Source organism: Heteronotia binoei, chromosome 6, assembly GCF_032191835.1.
Source record: "Heteronotia binoei isolate CCM8104 ecotype False Entrance Well chromosome 6, APGP_CSIRO_Hbin_v1, whole genome shotgun sequence".
In the NCBI taxonomy this organism is placed as follows: Eukaryota; Metazoa; Chordata; class Lepidosauria; order Squamata; family Gekkonidae; genus Heteronotia; species Heteronotia binoei.
Genome location: NC_083228.1, coordinates 121,724,011 through 121,737,887, shown reverse-complemented (window position 1 = coordinate 121,737,887; position 13,877 = coordinate 121,724,011). Strand labels below are relative to the sequence as shown.

General features: G+C 44.3%; 1 protein-coding gene and 1 non-coding gene across 13 annotated transcripts in view; one reads left to right on the top strand and one right to left on the bottom strand.

Moving 5' to 3' along the window:
• The window catches only part of MECOM (MDS1 and EVI1 complex locus), a 740,730-nt gene that overhangs the window by 323,676 nt on the left and 403,177 nt on the right, over window positions 1-13,877 (top strand). The window lies entirely within an intron of this gene.
• On the bottom strand, window positions 12,243-12,313 carry TRNAP-AGG (transfer RNA proline (anticodon AGG)). Its single transcript has one exon. It is a non-coding gene; the product is annotated as a tRNA-Pro (tRNA).

The following is a 13,877-nucleotide window of genomic DNA, read 5'->3' as shown; positions in this document are numbered from 1 at the left end:
TGGAGACCTTGGGGGTAGTAGATCCGGGAGAGGGCGGGGTTTCAGGAGGGGATGCCTCAGCACATACAATGCCATAGATTCTACCCTTAAAGCAGCCATTTTATCCAGGGGTGCTGATCTCTGCCAGCTGAAGATCAGTTGTAAAAGCAGGAAATCTACAGGCTCCACCTGGAGGTTGGCAACCCTAGCTCCAGTATCTCAGGCAGAGAGGTCTTCCACATCACCTACTGCCTGGTCCTCTCAACTGGAGATGCTGGAAATTGAACCTGGGACCTTCTGCACGCAAAGCACATTCTCTACCACTGAGCCACACTTCCTCCTCTTTCTCTAGCTGACCCCCCAAACTGTTTCAGGTTGGAAAAATAGCACTGGGGGTGGTGGCAGGAGAGTAGATGCCCCTTTTCCATGCATCCTGCTATTGTGACCAAAATTGCACACCATGTACATGTGACCTGAGTAACTCACATCTGGCTGTTACACAGGGTGGAGGCCCCTGCACCCCTGTATACTCCATGTGCAAATCGGCCCTGTCAGGTACATGGAAAAGCAGTGATGGTGAAATAATGGCAGGGCTGGACTGGGGAAGAATAAAACATGGACACAGACGTTTCCGGGGGACAGGAATAGTTGCTGAACTAAAGTGATGTGTGTGTTTATAGTCTTTGGCCATTTTGATGTGTGGCTGTAGCCTTTGGAGCTTTGGCTACCCTAGTATATATAAATAATATTAGTTGTTCCAGTTACTGATTCCAGCAGCGTCTTAGAACAGGAGCATTTGGTAGCTGACACATCTGTGGATGTTTTAAATCATAAGGGCATCTACTCTATTCTGTTTTTCCAAGCGTTGGCCTATGAAGTTCTTTGTCATTCCAGACCCACCTGTCTGGGAACACAGAAATCGAAAACAGGAGTAACTCTCGAATTTCACCTCCATTTAATCCATCACAGAAAGCTTACATTTCTCCCCCCCCTCCCCACTTTTTTTCTTTTCCTCTCCCCCCGCCTTTTTTGTTGCTGCATAAAGAAAAAAAATGCAAGGACATTTAAACAAAGTGACACAGATCATCAGCAGATCAACTGAAAATGACAGCTCAATCAAACAAATGTATGTTGAGAATTTCCACAGGGCAGCTTTAGCTGCAGCCAAACCAAATTTGTTTAGTATACACCAGTTAGCCGCTTAGAAACATTCAACAGAGATGCTAGCCAGATGATGCCTCTTCTAGACAAACATCTATTGAACGAAATATCCCCATCCGTGGCTGAGTTAGCATTCAGATGTATATGATGGGCTTTCTTCAAAATATGATTTCATGTCAATAACAGCCAGGTACCAACCTCACTATATTTATTTATTTATTACTTTACTTTCCTATCCTGCCCTCCCCGCAAGTGGGCTCAGAGTGGGTAACAACATAATCAGATGTTAAAAAACAGCTACATCAATTCTAAAACAATTAGCCAATTTAAAACAAATAAGTAATTGGAACAGTTAACTAATTAAACATATTTAAACAAAAGCATTTAAGAGGGTGAAATTTCCGGGGCTTTTTTTTTTTTTTTGTAGCAGGAACTCCCTTGCATATTAGGCCACACGCCCCTGATGTAGCCAGTCCTCCTGGAGCTTACAGTGGGCCCTGCACTAAGAACCCTGTAAGCTCTTGGAGGATTGGCTACATCAGGTGTGTGTGACCTAATATGCAAAGGAGTTCCTACTACAAAAAAGCCCAGGAAATTTCACAGTATAAGGCCCTAAACTGAGCAGGTAAAATGGAGACAGATGGCATTACATAGTATCACTAGTCCATATAGATGGGCCATATTTGGCAGGGATTTGGTATAACATTTATATGCCATCTTTCCTCACAGTTCAAGGACACTCATGCAAAAAGCAATAGCTTGCTTTCCAAAGGTATCAGCACCAAATTATTTAAAGCTGTTTAATGCTTTTACTGTAAATGTTTTTATTGTAAGTTATGTGTTGTAAGCCACCTGGAGCCTGCTTCAGCAGGGAGGGTGGGATGTAAATCCAATAAATAAATAAATAAATAAAGGTAGGATTCTCAGACTATTGAAAACATGTTGTGGTGGAAAGTGCTGTCAAGTCATAGCTGACTAATAGCAACCCTGTAGGGTTTTCAAGGCAAGAGATGTTCAGAGGTGATTTGCCATTGCTTAACTCAGCGTCACACTCCTGATATTCCTAGGAGGTCTCCCTTCTGTTTGGTAGATGTATGATTTGTCATATGCGAACACTTCTGGGTTCCAGTACAATTCCTACCACACAGTTTTTCTAGCCCTGAGCTGCCCAGCTGGTGGATCAGAGCATGCTGGGGGAGTCGAGGTAGCCTGTCTAGGGTGGAGAGGGCCAGTTTAGTGTAGTGGTTAAGTGCATGGACTCTTATCTGGGAGAACTGGGTTTGATTCCCCACTCCTCCACTTGCAGCTGCTGGAATGGCCTTGGGTCAGCCATAGCTATCGCAGGAGTTGTCTTTGAAAAGGGCAGCTGCTGTGAGAGCCCTCTTAGCCCCACCTACTTCACAGGGTGTCTGTTGTGGGGGGAGAAGATATAGGAGATTATAAGCTGCTCTGAGTCTCTGATTCAGAGAGAAGGGTGGGGTATAAATCTACGGTCTTCTTCTACTTCCAAGGCTGACTTGCAGTTTTCAGAGAAGGTAATGCTGGTAGGATCTTCTAGATCTGTTTATGCATCATGACACACAGGATTCCCTCCCTCACTTATTTTAGATGATTTTTTTAAAATGCTGTCTGTCTTTGAGTATGAGTATAGGTGAATGGTGGCCAGGCACTGGAGAATTCTGTTGTCCCAGGTGTGGAGTAACATATCCTATGAAAGCAAGAAAACAAAAGCCCTGAACTGTTTTCACTAATTATGTAGGGTTGCCAGGTACCCCCTGGCCACCAATAGTGGATGGAGTGGTTGGGTTGCCAGGTCCAAGTTGGGAAACTCCTAGAGATGGGGGGATGGAGCCTGTAGAGGATAGGGATCTCAGTAGGGTACAATACCATAGAGTCCACCCTCCAAAGCATACATTTTCTCTATGGGGACTGATCTCTGCAGTCTGGAGATGAGCTGTAATTCCAGGGAATCCCCAGGTCCCACCTGGAAGCTGGCATCCCTACTTGCCTTCCAGGACCTATCATAAATGGTAGAGCAGGACCATTTACTGCCTTGAGTCAGGGATCACCTGTGGGACCACTGGAAGGAAGCTATACTCAAGCCGAGCTGAGCCCAGCCACGCTAGCTCTGCCAGCACTGGAGGGACCGCAGGGTGTTTAGACCTTTCAGGAGCAACAATAATTAGTGTCAGCTCACCTTCTGCATTGCTGCCAATGTCTGGAGTTTCAGGAGGAGCCATGGGATGACTTTGGGTAGGTTTGCAGGGTGGAGCCTCAGGAAGAAGATATTGGATTTATATCCCGCCCGCCACTCCGAAGAGTCTCAGAGCGGATGGGGTTTGGGGAGGGGAGGGGCCTCAGCAGGATACAAGGCCACATACAGCCCACCCTCCAAAGTAGCCATTTTCTCCAGTGGAACTGATCTTGGTCATCTGGAAATCAACTGTAGCAGTGGGAGATCTCCAGGTAGCACCTGGAGGGTGGCAAACCTAGTGGACACTGTGGCATTATATCTTGCCTCTCCTTACTAACTTTAGCTTCACCCCCAAATCTCCAGGAATTTCCCAGCCCAGAGTTGGCAACCCTCTTTCCACCACAAGAAATGAGGCCTTTGCCCTTTGCTGTTATTTTTTGCAAACAAAATTTCAGATATGAGAGTGCCTTATTGGCCCCAAATGGAGCAAAAGACCAGCAAGGGGGGGAAAAGAAAACAAACATAAGCTGCAATAAATATGCTTAAAAGATACCATAGTAAGTCATGACATAGGGTAGGCTCTTAAGATTCATGACTTTTCTAATCAGCTAAGTATGTTCTATTTATTATTGTTATGACCTTGGAGAGATATGATGAAGGCAACCTGGAAGGGGCGGGTAAGGTTGGTATTTCCCATGCAAAATGCGGGGTGGAAACTATGCTTGCTAAGGTTTGGTTTCTTTTCTTTTCTTTTTTTAAAAAGCCATGGCATTTTGTGGTGAAAATATCATTATTTGATACTTTTTCCTGATATGTGAATTTTCTTCTTTCTGTTTTTATTAGTAATTCAAGGGCTTAATTGTATGGTTGTATCCTTTTATCCAAGGATAACTAAGGATCTGTTAGTGTAATAACATAATTAAAGCCGACCTTGAGAAATTATCGTTGGCTGTAGGAGCCAGTCCAAAAAATTAGGCACCAGGCTCATTTTTCAAACATCTGCGGGGGGGGGGGGGTGTTGTATTTGAATGACTATATTTTCTAATGATTGCTACCACATAAAATAATGCTAACCTCTTCATAGTTTCTTGTAGTTTGCTATCACAAAAATAATGCTAACCTCTTCACAGTTTCTTGAAGTGTTGTAATCTATAAAAATATAGAGGCAACCCTGGTTGTTATCACCACAACAAAAAGCTAACTTCTAACCCTGACCTAGCTTCTCATCAATTTCTCACAATTCTATTATTATTTTTTTAAAAAAACATTTAAAACGAATCTTAGAGCTAGTTACAAAGCAACTAGTAAAAAATAGATTGATTTACCACCATTAAAAGGTATAAAACTGTTTACATGTAAAAGAAAAAAAGATAAGCATTTTAGGCACATGAATTTTTATGTCACACAACAAAATATTCTGACGCAAAATAAGATTTGTATTTAATCTGAGTAACACAAAGATATACTACAATAAAACCATTGCTGAAAGCACCTGGGATTTGTCAAGCTCTGAATTAAAGGTTTTCTAGTAGATGGTAGTGGCTGCTATGATATAGTTGCAAAGCTGAATCCCATGGCCAAAAAGGGGAGAAGCAATCCACAGTTTTGTGGCAAACTGGAATACTGAATTGATCTCAACTGCTTTCAGTCACCGGTGCTGGAATAAGGATGGCAGCTTCCTGGTGGGGCCTGAGGATCCCCTGGAATTACACCTAATCTTCAGGCTACAGAAATCAGTTCCCCTGGAGAAGATGGGTGCTTTGGAGGGTGGACTCTGTGGCACTCTACCCCACTGAAGTCCATGTCTGCCCCAGGCTCCATCCTCAAGTCTCCAGGGGTTTCTCAACATGGATCTGGCAACCCTACCCCCTCATCCTCTACTGGTGGCCAGGGTGAGCCTGGCAACCTAATCACAAGCAAGTAAGTTACAGTTTAAGGGTTGAGAGCAAAGAATAATCCCCCCTCAATTACTAAATTAGCATTTTTTAATTTGTAATATTATGGGTCCTCTTAATCTGGTAATGATAATATAAGGAATTACTGTTTACTTAGAAGGTCCAGCAGCTTTTATATTACGTTTGCCCGCATGAGTGGTATAATTGTGTGAATCCTCCCTAACAATTTCAGCAAATAGTTTTCCTCACTGAAAAGTGGTATGAGACATGTAGCCACTTTTTACAACAGTTAGATTTCTAAACAGTTCTCTGGAGATGGTCATGGAGGCCTAGTGATGAGAATCCGTTGACAAAGGAAACAAAATTGTTTCAGTATCTGTTCAGTAGATAGAGCTGAAAGGTGTGCAGTTCAGTCAAATTTGTCAAACTCAACCTTTGACCAGGAGGTCCTGCTCCTTAGCTTTAGATTGCTTGAGGGCGAGAAGGACTGGCAGCGGTTAGACTGTGGTGAGGGAAAAGCACTCATACTCCAAGGGCTTCTTTTCATCTCCAGCTATCCTGTAGAGGAAGAACAAATAGTTCCAGCTGCTATGATCACCTCATCACTTGATTACTTCAGTGCAGCATCAAGTAATGAATTGCATATGTGAAAAAAGATCATGTGGATAAAATGTTTGTATTACCTCACTTCACTTCAAATGCAATGTTTTTCCTTGGAGTAGGTTCACCTGCCATTGCAAGACATCAAGAGTTCAGTAAGCTAATGATGAGAAATCAAGTTAGGTGCATATATGTTGCAATTAGCTCTCGGATATCAGCATTGAGCACTGGCTTTTGAAACAGACTGGCCCCACTGATGGACCTCCTGATGGCACCTGTTTTTTTTGGCCACTGTGTGACACAGAGTGTTGGACTGGATGAGCCATTGGCCTGAACCAACATGGCTTCTCTTATGTTCTTGTGTTCTTAAGAACTTAGCCTGGGGGAAGTTGACGGAATTCTCTCTACTGTACGCCCCACAACTTGTGATCTAGACCCATGCCCCTCTTGGCTGATTAAATCTTGCCAGAGGGAGCTTAGATATCCTTTACGGGATATCATAAATAGATCCCTCTTGGAGGGGCGATTTCCAACATCCTTGAAAGAGGTTATGGTCCGCCCTCTCTTGAAAAAGAGTACAGCAGATCTGGCCGAATTGGCGAATTACCGACCGGTCTCGAATTTACCATTCTTAGGTAAAGTTATTGAGAGGGCAGTGGCGTTATAGTTGCAGAGTTTTCTGGATGACGCTTCCATCTTAGATTCCCACCAGTCCAGCTTTTGCCCGGGTCATGGGATGGAGACAGTGCTGGTCGCCTTGGTGGATGACCTCCAGCGGCATCTGGGTTGAGGCGGTGTGGCGGTGCAGATGTTGTTAGATCTGTCGGCTGTGTTCGACATGGTCGACCATCGGTTACTGACCCACCGGCTCGCCGACGCAGGGATTAGGAGGTCGGCCTTGCAGTGGCTTTCCTCCTTCCTTGATGGACAGGGACAAAGGGTGGCAATTGGGGGAGGGCTGTCCCAGAGGCACTTGCTAGTGTGTGGGGTGCCACAGGGGGCAGTTCTCTCTCCGATGCTATTTAACATATACATGCACCCCCTTGCCCAGATTGCCCGGAGGTTTGGGCTTGGGTGCCACCAATATGCAGATGACACCCAGCTCTATCTACTAATGGATGGTCAGCCTGACTGCATCCTGGAAAATCTGGACCTAGCATTGCAGGCCATGGCAGGTTGGCTGAGGCTGAGTGGGTTGAAGTTGAATCCAACAAAGACAGAGGTCCTTTGCTTGGGCCGCGGTGTCTCGGGAAGGGAAATCCCTCTTCCAGTTTTTGACGGTGTGCCGCTGAAAGCAGCCCACAGGGTTAAGAGCTTGGGGGTTCTTCTGGAGCCTTCACTGTCAATGGAGGCACAGATAGCGGCCACTGCCAAGTCCGCGTTTTTCCATCTTCGACGGGAGAAGCAGTTGGCCCCCTTCCTTGGGCGCCAGGACCTAGCATCGGTGATCCATGCAATGGTCACCTCAAGACTGGATTACTGTAACGCCCTCTACATGGGGCTGCCCTTGTGCTGAACCCGATGGCTGCAGCTGGTGCAGAACGTAGCGGCTAGGCTGTTGTTGGGGCTCCTGAGGTGGGAGCACATACAGGCGGGACTGCGCGGGCTGCACTGGCTGCCGGTGGTGTACCAAGTTCGTTACAAAGTGCTGGTTATTACCTTTAAAGCCCTATCTGGCCAAGGACCTGCCCACTTGAGGACTGTCTCTCCCCATATGAATCCCAGAGAGCACTGAGGTCAGCTGGAAAGAACCAGCTGAATATCCCTGGGCCAAGGGAGGCCAAATTGAAGACTACTTGGGAACGGGCCTTCTCTATTGCAGCTCCACTACTGTGGAAACAGCTCCCGGAGGAAGTGTGGGCCCTGCGGTGTTTGGACCAATTCCGCAGGGCCTGCAAGACCTTTCTTTTTAAAATGGCCTTCACTTAATGCTGAGCCAAGATAGATTTGCTGAAGATGTTTTTAGCCACTGAATTTTATAGAAGATCTGAGTTATAGCACCATAATGTTAATTTAATATAAGTTGATTTAAATGATGGTTTTATCTAATTGTAAGTATTGTGTATTATGGTTTTACTGTGTATTGTATTTATGTGTTGTGAGCCGCCCTGAGCCTGCCTCAGTGGGGAGGGCGGGATATAAATAAAAAGTTATTATTATTATTATTACAAGGTCCCAAATCCTCAAATTCTGATGCATTTTAAGATTTCAATTGTTTGTTGTTCTAGTGGTAAAAAAAAATGAAAACTGCTATCTAGGATTGCCAGCCTCTCAGTAGGGTTGCCAGGTTCTCTGGGGGGTGTTCAGGGGTGGGCAGGGTTGTTGCATGACTCCCCAATGTGATGATGTCACCTGGAAGTGATGTTATTACATTGGGGACATTGTGCAGGAATGCTCTGGTGTTTGGGTGAAACTCTTGTGTTTTTTCCACCCTCAAAACCATAGAGTTTGCCCAAATACCAGAGTGTCCCTACATGGCATCCCTGTTGTGATGATGTCACCCAGAAGTGATGTCATCATGACAGGGATGTTGCACAGTGATGGGTGGGGTTTTCCCCAACAGCTAATTGGCTGGCAGTGGCTCGAAGCCCCCTAAAGCAGGACCTGGGGGCTGGCAACCCTATCTGGAATTACAGCTGATCTCCAGGCAACAGAGATCACTTCCCTGCAGAAAATGTCTGCTTTGGAGGGCGGATTCTATGGCATTATTGATACCCCAAATGAGTTCCCTTCCCTCTTCAAACTTCACGCTTACCAGACACTACCCTCAGGAATTTCCAAAGTGGAGATGGCAATCCTAACCTGATCCCATGAACCCAACTGCACAATGTATTGCATTCATTTGGGTGAGAGTTAGAAAGTGAAGAAGGCAAAAGTCCAAGAAAAAAGCAGGGGCAAACCCTCAAAGTAGTGCAAGAAACACTGTCTTTTCTTTAGACCCAACACAGTACAAGCCAGAGGAGACATAGCACCAAATAAAATACCTATTTAGCGCGCATCTATCTATCTATCTATCTATCTATCTATCTATCTATCTATCTATCTATCTATCTATCTATCTATCTATCTATCTATCTATCTATCTATCTATCATCTATCTATCATCTGTCTGTCATCATCATCATCTATTCATACATGCATACACATACACACATACTCTATAAAATACCTATCATATATGTAAATCATATGTGTAAACCATTCAGTAATATAGATCAACAATGCATATAAACTGAGACAAACTTCACCCTACCAACACAAATAGTGACGCCTCTTTCTTATTGTGATGCTGCTAAACTAAAATGACCCTTTACCTGCATTTTCTCTTAACTCCTTGATAATTAGGATTAGCATTTCTCTGCTTCAACAAATCAGACAATTTTGCTTAGTTCCTGCAGGCAACTTCTTGAACTGCTGATGGCATTTTGGGCGTTAAACTCCCTTTTGCTTGTGCCTAACAGAATTTCATGACTTAGCCATTTTCCCTCCAACCAGATCATGCCATGCTACATTATAATGGTGCCAACACGTTTGTGTCTGTGAACCTTACGCTGCTATATGCTGACATGCTAAACATCTCCTGGGGCTCCCTGTATGCATCAGGGATGAGGACTTCCCTCTGTTTTCTCATTATGCCAAATAGTGAAAAGGGGAAGCAACTCTAATCCTTTCTTCTGTGTCTGAAAAATGTGATAAACCGAATCCTATTAAAAGTCATTACTGCTAGAGTGCTCAGTTACCATCGCTAACCTTTGTTTTATAATTCATTCTGTTATCTGTCTTTATTGTAACTAGGAGGAATAATCATCTGTGATTAGAGCTCCCTTTTAAAATAGGAATTCCCTGTGTTACATTGTGACATCTGGGGATGACACTGTAATGATTTTTTAGAAGCATGTTTTTTTTTTTTTTTTAATCAAGAACAGGAGATAAAATTTAATTTGCTTACAGAATGTTTTACAATCAGGTGAAATTCAAATAGTAGGAATTATGATGACATTAGTGCAGATCAAGGGGAAATTCAAGGTCACTCATGATATAAAAACACTGGGTTAGATCCCATGGATCCATTTAATATTTTTATTTAGAAAAAAATTCACTGACTTGTCTATTTGGCTTCTTTGGTTTGAGTACTTTTGTATTTTCTTTATAGCCTACGCGAATACATGAAACTTACCTATACTGAATCACACCATTGGTTCATCACAGCTAGTATTGTCTACTCAGAGTGGCAGTGGCTTTACAGGGTCTCTTTCACATCACTTATTGCCAGATCCATTTAACTGGAGATGCTGGGGATTGAACCTGGAACCATCTGCATACCAAGCAGACTCTACAGATAGCTCAGGCAGTAGAAGTCTGAGGCATGCATGCATGGAGGTGGACAGGGCTTCTTTTTTTTTTTTTAATCACAAGAACGCAGTTCTGGCTGGCTTGGTATCAGGGGGTGTGGCCTAATATGCAAAAAAAGCCCTGGAGGAGGGATGGCTTCTTGTCTGGTCTATGATAAAAAAAACCAGCCTGCTCTCTTACCTGTTTCCCAGCCAAGCGCACAACAGGCAAAACATTCTTCATTAATAATACTAAGCATTTATATGTTTTTGTTTCTTTGAAACATTTCTTTGCCAATTTCCTGCCCCAAAGGGAAATTGAAGGTCGCTCATGATAAAAAAACATTGGGTTAGATCCCATGGATCCATTTAATATATATATTTAGGAAAAAAAATTAATATGGAGCCTGTCCAGAGACCTGCTTGACAAGGTGGCTCACAAAATCAAACACTATAAAAGCATTAAACTGCATGCAGTCATTAAAATGTACAAACTATAAACGTGCAGCCATGAAAAACCTTGCCAGGGCATAAAAACAGCATAAAAACAACATTCAGCAGCCTAAAATGATCAGTGTAAAACAGGCTAGAAGCAGACTGTAAAAACATTTGTAAAAACTCAAACCTCTTAGCTAAATGCCTATGGGACGGGGGATGTTTTGGCCTGATACCAAGCCAGACTCAAGAGGAAGGGTGATCCACGAATGAGATGCCACCAGTGAAAAAAACTTTGTCCCTGATCACCACCAGCCTCACCTCTGCAGGGGTACAGAGAGCATGAATTGTGAGGGGTCTCTTAACTGGTAGGCTGGGCACTACAGCAGAGCTCCAAATACCCTGACCCCAAACTGTTTGGAGCCTTAAATGTTAGAACCAGCAGTCTGAATTGTGCTTGGGAACAGCCAAAGCATCTTTTAACACAGGGGTCATATGATTCCTCTTATTCAGCCCTCAATAACATCACATTTTGTAATAACTGAAGTTTCTGGACAATTTTCAACGGCAAAGCTCATAACAGTAATCTAACTAGAATGTGATTAAAGCATGGACCACTGTGGCTAGATCATGCTTTCTGAGGAATGGCTATAGTAGTAGTAGTAGTGGAAAATGATACTGGATTTATACCCCACCCTATACTCTGAATCTCAGAGTCTCAGAGCAGTTTACAATCTCCTTCCTCCCCCACAACAGACACACTGTGAGGTGGGTGGTTCTGAGAACAATACTTCTAAGCTATGGAGCCTTGTGAACAAAAAAATCTACTTCATGAGCTACTGACATTAAAGTTGTGAGCTACTGCATAAATTAGTTTGCTCTGGAGCCATTTTTCTTGAGCTAAGACAAAAATGTGTGAGCCGGAGGCTAAAAAGAGGTGAGCTAGCTCACACTAACTCAGAGGGAACATTGGTTGAGCGAGCCCTCCCAGAAGCTGCTCTTTCAAGGATTGCTCTGCGAGAGCTATGGCTGACCTAAGGCCATTCCAGCAGCTGCAAGTGGAGGAGTGGGGAATCAAACCCGGTTCTCCCAGATAAAAGTCAGGGCACTTAACCACTACACCAAACTGACTCTCCTAGTGGAAGCTGATAAAAGGCACAGTGGAAGCTGATAAAAGGCACTGCATGCCATGGAGGAGACCTGCACCTTGAACCGTAGGCCAGAATCTAGCAACATCCCTGAGCTAGGAACCTGCTCCCCACTTCCAAGACACACACTAACTTCTCAGTCCTCAAATAGCTTTGTCATTGATGAACAGTCCATCAGTGCTGGGGGAACTGAGCTAACAGGGCTGTGCTTCTTCAGCACAAAGAGCCTCTTGCTATCAGTTCCTTGCCCGGGAGGGAAGGACCACTGCCTACAGAAAAGATCAACAGACTACAACTGATAATAAAACAATACAATTTTTCCTAGGGCTTAAACAAAGATAAAGTGTTTTTTGGGGGGTGAACATATGAACATATGAAGCTGCCTTATACTGAATCAGACCTTTGGTCCATCAAAGTCAGTATTGTCTTCTCAGACTGGCAGTGGCTCTCCAGGGTCTCAAGCTGAGGTTTTTCACACCTATTTGCCTGGACCCTTTTTTGGAGATGCCAGGGATTGAACCTGGGACCTTCTGCTTCCTAAGCAGATGCTCTACCACTGAGCCACTGTCCCTCCCCTGGTACACATCAGTATTCCATACAGGCGCCTTTTTTCCAGGGCTCTCTCAAGTCCTGATCCTGGAGTGCCAGCCCACCCCACTGAGCCAGAGATCGGGAGAGTGGACCCCTTAATGGGGAACTGCAGAGGAAGACGGTGGAAATCAGCACAGCCTTATATGTGTGTACTAGCTCTGTTCTACTTTACCAAAAAAGAGCACTCTTAGTAGAGGGAGTTTCAAAGGTGGGGCACAGCCCCAGAGAAGACTCTGTCTCCAAGGGACACCCCCTTCACTTACAAAGGGAGGGACTCACAGAGAAGGGTCTCCTGGAAGGATCTCATCCAGGGGTGGAATTCTAGCAGGAGCTCCTTTGCATATTAGGCCACAGAACCCTGATGTAGCCAATCCTCCAAGAGTTTACAAGGCTCTTTTTTGTAATCTACATCAGCAGGGTGTGGCCTAATATGCAAAGGAGCTCCTGCTAGATTCCACCCTTGATCTCATCTGAAAAGCAGGTTGGTATGGAGAGTCATGTTTATATAGCTCTTCAGAGGACTCAAAGTGCTTCACTTGCATCATCTATAGAACCGTCCTGGAAAGTCAGTCAATATTATTATCATATTGCTGAGGCTGAAGCTTCTGAAAGGCCAACTAGTGCGTAACTGACTGAGGCAAGGTTTTGCTCATGCTTTCCCTACCAGTGTTCCCTCTAAGTTAGGGGTGTCAAACATGTGGCCCGGGAGCCGAATCAGGCTCCTGGAGGGCTCCTATCAGGCCCCCCAAGCAACTGGTTGTCATCTGCTTCCTTCTTCTTCTCTCTTGCTTCCTTCCACATAACAGCTTGTTTTGTAAGGTTTGCTCAATCACATAGGAGCTATGGAGCAAAGGCTCTATTTTCTCCATTCGCTGAGGCTTCTCCCTTGGAGAGGAAGGTAGGGAGGCAGAGCTTGCTTTGCCAGACTCTCTCAATCACATAGCAGAGCTACTGAGCCAAGCCTCTCTTCCTTCTATTGGCTGAGGCTCCCCCCCCCCCCAGTCTCCTGGGGAGGGAGGGAAAGAGCCAGAGCTTCCTTTGCCCAGTTCTCTGGATCTCACAAGAGAAATACAAAGAAAGCACCTTTAAGACCAATGAGTGCTAATGTTTTAAGCATGATTTAAGTTTTTTAAAAAAATCTTTGTGTTTGTGTCCTCCATAAAGTTTATATCTCTGCTACCTAATCTTAAATAGGTACACACATGGCCCGGCCCGACAAGGTCTGATTTATGTTAGATCTGGCCCTCGTAACAAAGGAGCTTGACACCCCTGCTCTAAGCTGAGTTAGTGCAAGCTAGCTCACAGTTTTTTTAGCTCTGGCTCACACATTTTTCTCTTAGCTCAGGAAAAATTACCCCAGAGCAAACTAATGTATGCAGTAGCTCACAACTTTAATGCCAAGAGCTCACAAAGTAGAATTTTTGCTCACAATATTCCACAGCTTAGAGGGAGTACTTCTCCCTACTGCTTCAAATTTGTAAAAAGGCACATGTCTGTATGTTACAGACTATATTGTGATCTGCACGAGGTAGTACACATGCAA